Here is a 6,000-nt window from a genome sequence, read left to right as displayed (position 1 = left end):
CACCAAAACAATATCCAGAAAAGCAACACAAAATAAATGCTAATTTTTCAGAGTTACTGGAATATGTTGAACATTTTTTTGTTACCTGTGATGTTGTATTCAATATTTCTATTCAGATGGTGCCAAGGCATCCTGAAGATGGATAAAGTCAGCATTTTGGTAGACAGTTTGTAACCCAAGAATGCAGGAGCTCTGAAAATGTAGGATTTACCTAGTCTCCAGCCACTGACAAAAAAAAGTCATGATGTAATTTTGTGATATTCATCATTAATTTCATCTCATGCAAAACTCTTCTTAAACTCACAGTACATGGAGTTAAAAACGAGGTTAAACTTGTAAAAATGGGTGAGATGCATCATATAGGTTTGTGATTGTTGAGGTCGATATGTATTTTGACTATCCTGCCCTGCATCCTCTGGCTCCTGTGGGCAACGTGGCCACAGGGATGCTGGCATCGCCTGCCATGTGCCAACCTTGGCATCTGGAGCACTTGGGTTTAGTGCTTGAAGAAAAAGGCTCTGTCACAGCAAAGCAGAATAAGGCTTTGCTTTCAGGAACTTTCTGGACTTGCCCTATTCCCCAGCCACCATAACGCTCCAACAAATACTTCATGAGCCAGCTTTCGCACTGCTTCTAGTAACACACAGAATATTCAACCAAAATATCATGTGTCGTCTGTTTGACCTCTTGGCATTCGTTGACATAAGTTTACCTCATAGCTACTATTTTCCTAATAAATTATGTTTAGGGTTTGTTTTTCAAGCTTTAATGGAAAATCCCAAATTGTGTCATGACAAGAGTAAACACTCCTACATGTTAAACATTTTCTGTTTTCCATTGCTCTGCTGCCAATGTCTGGGGGTGAAAAAAGGCCTGAGAAGGCTGAGTGTTGAGACTGTAGTAGAAGTGGGATGCAGCCAAAGTCTGGAGCTGTGGGTTACTGCAGCAGCTGGGTCGCTATTGCCCCAGTCCATCCACATGGACTCAATAATCAAAATTTCCCCTGAACTGACAAATGCAGCTACCCCTGTCTGGGTGAGCTGCTGGAAGGGCTGCTCTTCCATGAAACAGATATAATTAGCTTGTACAATGCTGTGCAGATCACAAAGAGTCTGAGGTGTGCATCTTGCACATCAGCATGCCAGATAACTCTGGACCGAGGTGCTTGGAGAAGAGGTGCTGCAGCAGGAACTCCCTGGTTTGTCATCATCTGAACCTGAGCTCTGTCTCTTTGCAAGTCTGAACTCAGAGCAGCATTTCAGGGAAACGAAGGGACTGAATTCCAGAAAGGGCTTGGGGACGTGGCCAGATGATTATGTGCCTGAGTTCAGCACACAGGCTCTGCTGAGGTGCTCCGCACTCATGTCAGCTGCCACCTGACACAGCAGGTGCCTAAATTTCTGCCAGAAAGTATAAGCAAACCTGCCAAGACCTGGCAGAGCTGAGATACATTGGAAAGGACAGGTAGGGCTATGGCCTCTTGAGGTCAGCTGAGTGACTCATGGACATGTGGAGAACCTTGCCACCACCTCATCTGAAAACTGGGCTATCAGTTCAGGCTGTTTGCAAGGTCAGTGAGCATTTAAGCCATTGGTGTGATGCACCCCTAACAAAGTGTTTCACTTTCTGTAGGCAGTTAGCTTTCCATCAGGTCAGGACAGACAGGGAGGGATGAGCTGGAGGAGGAATATTGTTTTCAAATCTGAGGTTCAGTCCCCTATATTTTAGTTGCATGTTCTTACCCCTATATATGAGTTGGACAAGCCTTGAAGACCTTATGGTAGCAGAGGATTCTTGTCTGAGTTAAGTACTTAACTTCACTGCAATGCATTTAATTTGCTGATAATTTCCTTTACCAGTTTGTCTTCCCTACTGCTAGGATCTGCTTTTACATTTAAATCCAAATTTGAAGCTGCAGAGCCATTATCTCCAACATAACTCCAGGTCCGAGCTAGTGTACATGAAATCAAAACGTAGCCTTAAAAGGCTGATTCTTTGGGACAGGCTTTCCTCTAGTTATGCTATTTTTACCCCACCGATTGCAATGCACAACTCCTTTGCCCTGTGGGGAGAAGAGGATTGTTTTTTCCACGTGGAGCCAACTTTGAGATCTGCCCAATGAACCTGAATTCAAGCAGACTGTGTCCTCCCCTAGCTGTGATCCACCAGGTCTTTCTGAAGCAGCAGGAGGACATCTAAGCTCTCACCATGAGAAAACTCAGTGTAAATAATATAAGTGACAAAACTACCGATTTTCCATGGTAAGCAATTTTGCTGAAGGCATCAGACCTCAGTAACAGAAATGCAAAAAAAAATCTCAAACACTGATGTGGTCAAAGCGTTCGTGTTGAAATGAGAATCTTCTTGCAGGGATGTCTCACTGGGATGAAACAAGGCAATTTTGAGAAGAATTCACTCAATGCTTTTGTATGTGGGGAGTTACTGGATGTGGGGTTTGAGTTACCTCCTCCCAGCCCTGCACAGGGGCCTGATTTCTCACAAGGTGAGCATTCAGATTCCTCTTTCTCAAGCTGGGCACGTCACAGCCGAGTTTCCCAAAACTGCTAGTCACTTCAGAAATGTTTGGCTCTGGGGTCCGTCTTGAAAGCTTTTCGTGACACATCCAAAGACAATCTCTAGTCTGCCAGAAGGGCCTCGGAGCCAGAATATTAACCTTTCATTTTTCATTTCTGTCTCTGCTGAGTTCAGCCGTGCTCTTAGGTGAGAAGCAACGTGCTTCTGATGGAAACTGCTTCTCTCTAGTCTTGCACCACATATGCCCAAGTTCTTCTGCTAGGAGACAAAAACCAGCTCCCCACCAGGCTGACTGCCTAAGGGGAGCAGGGAAGGGGATGGCAGCTAAGGAGCTTCTTTGCACTCCTAGGGTTTTGTCTGTTCTTTCTCTTCACGCTGATTGGCATCCAAGGCACATTCAATCATGCTCTGTAAAAAGGGAATATTTTAACAACCGAATGGCTCGTTCACCTAGCAGAACTCAAATTTTCCAAGGAGAAATGCCAAGCTACGTTTGAAAATCTACAAGCAAATGGATGATGGGATACTTGTGATAATTTCATGGTTTTCTAAGACACTGTTATTGTGAGGACAGCAACATGCAACAACTGATCCACTTTCCAGAAATCCTTACCTTATGGTAGATAAGACAAGCATAGATGTAAAATACAGCGCTTACTTCACCCACACACAAGCCCAGCTGTTTCTGGATGGAAAGCTGCCATAGTTTCACAGTTCATAACAACAGTGTGTAAAATTTTAGAGCCGAAATTGTACTTTTCCCACATACTGATGCTGACTGCTGTAGATGTTGTCACAGCCTGCAGGGAGGTTACAGCTGCCGCACTAGGTAAGTAATAGGATGCCGCCTTCACCTGTTAGTAGAAGGTGACCAGCCAAAAACTGCATTCAAAGCATCAGTGGCCTCATTTAATACACTGATATTCCTTCAGTGTATTAAGGAAAAGAGCATTTAACAATGATGTTACTTAGGTAAGCAAAGGAAATGTTCATCAAACTGGGTAGGTGGGAGTAGTGATTGAACTGGAAACAAACAAACACAGAAATATAGGCACATATCAGGCCAGTTACTACTAATAATACAAATAACCAAGCACCAATATTGACACAGAGCTGAAGAAGACCTGGAGTCTGGGAGTGGGTGAGAAGAAAGCCACACTTAAACAGAGTTCCATAAATCCTCTGTTTAATGGGACAGAAGGATCCCGAACAAAGTACTTTTCTACTACTATGAGCAAGGGAGTAACTGCAAACATTGGGATTTAGGAGGTGTGATCAGGGAGGACAACGCAGCTCAGAAAGGTCAGCATTAAGAAAAATGGGAGTGGAGTCATAGGAAAGGAAAATGGAAAACTGAGAGCAAAACAGGACAAATAATGAGGTCCGGGGCAGAAACCCAACCTGCACGAAGTTACACCCCACCTCACAGCACAACAGTCAGTTAGAAGGGGTACTTTTGCAAATAATGCACCATAAGGGACCTAAAATAGCAACACTTGAGGATGGCAGTGGGCCATGTGGTCCATCTACCCACTGTATCTGTCCACCATGGGATGTATTTTCCCTCCAAATGCCAGGCTGACTCATGCCTTAATGGGCTTGCAGTTGCACAACTGCTTTTGGATTTCTGTGAGGCATGCAGATATTTCTTTTAACCTCCAGCCTTAGCCGCTGTTTATGAGCTTTTGATGGTGTTGTTTTGCATGTTTGAGTAAGTGAGAGTCAGACCCCATGACCCTGTGGGCTGGTGGGGACACTTCTTCTGGCTTGCCCAGGAACTTTTAGCTCCATTTAACAACATAAACGTCCAAGGGACAAATTCAGTGCCACTGGAGTCAGTGGGAAGGTTGCCACCAGTTCAGATGGATCCAGGACTCAGAGCCAAAAGTTCCTTTGATCCAAGATGGGGAGACTCTTGCAGTCTGTCCAGCTCATAGAAGTTGTGTTTTGTGATTCATTTCCCTTTTTCTGTACATTGTGGAAGAAGGGCGGCCTTTGAATATAAACATCCACTGGATGTGCATGGTTAGCGTGAGACTTGTGCTTTCTAAAAATTAAATGCACATTAGAACCAAAGTCATTTCAAGCCAGACAAGCTCCTCCGAAAATGACAGCTCCTAAGCAAAGGGATCTTGAAGTTCAGGTCTGACCTTTCTCTTTAGTGAAAAGAAGGAGTCAGAAGTAGAAGGCAGGGGGATCCAGAGGAGTCTTTCAACTTGCAAAAGAAAAGCAAGACAGAAAATCAAAAAACTTTCCTGCACAGTGAGTGGAGGGAGATCGGAGATCTCTTGACCATCACTCAGCCTGAACACTGCTCTGCGCAGGAGCATCCACACCAGCCAGCCCAGGGGGCACAGCAATGGGTATGAGAAGGAATCACAAGGCTGTTTCTGGTGAAGAAACATAGGAGACGCTGCTTGTGATAGGGTGGGAAGATCATATAGTCAGGGAAGTATGTGCCTGCAACAGGTTTGTGTCCCTGGAAACTATGAAGAATAATTCAACCAAAGGGAGTGGGAGGAAAAAAGCAAGAAAAAAACATCCAGAGGTGAAATGAGAAAACAAGCCAAAAAGTCATTAGCAAGAAGAAATTTTATTTGACTTCCAGTTTTAATGCCTTTTTTTTTTTTTTTTTTTTTTTTTTTTTTGTATTGGCTACTTTTCTTTTGCACACTGTGAACATCATTAAAAGTCCATTTACTTCACTAGCTTGTGCATCAAGCTAATTATATCCTGCACAGAGCACACTTGGACTTGATTACCCAAAAGGGACAGCTAGAACTGGATTCCTTAAAAAGAGTTTTTTTGTTTTATAGCACTATAAAAAATAATGATACTATTCAGTCCCAAACTCACAATAACCAAAATTGTATGGCACAGAATCCTTTCCCCTCCAAATCTGGATTTCCTAGTTGAATATTCAGATATTTTTCTCTCCTGTGTTTTCTCTCTCTCTCCACTAGTCTCAGAGGACATCTGGTCACTGCTTCATCTAAAGGTGTCCTGCATGAATTAGCCAGTAAATTGAAGTTATTTAGTTATTTAGTTATTTATTAACGACAGTAACGCTTGGGGTTGGCCAAAATTGTTTAACTGATTCAGGAACACATTAATTCAAAAATAACATTTAATTCCGATATAATATGCCTCTGAGGCCTTTTTCCATAAGATACTTTAAAAAAATAAATGCTGGCAGTGTTGGCCTTAAAGAATTTATGTGATGGAAGCTCTGGTCCGACTGACAAAAATCAGTACCCAGATGGAGCACACTTTATCTTGAAAAAGTTCAGTACTACTAATGATTATTGAGCCAGAAATGACCCCATTTAAATCTCATCTCCCTGGCTTGAACTTGTGAGGCTGACAACGCCCCTGGTTTGTAAATAGAGTGAAGAAAGCTGCTCATGAAGAGAGGCCGAACCAGTTATCCCCAATGGCACTTTTATGGCCATTTTTCTGATTGCA

Source organism: Anas platyrhynchos, chromosome 4, assembly GCF_047663525.1.
Source record: "Anas platyrhynchos isolate ZD024472 breed Pekin duck chromosome 4, IASCAAS_PekinDuck_T2T, whole genome shotgun sequence".
NCBI lineage: Eukaryota > Metazoa > Chordata > Aves > Anseriformes > Anatidae > Anas > Anas platyrhynchos.
Note: the sequence above shows the minus strand (reverse complement) of the source record.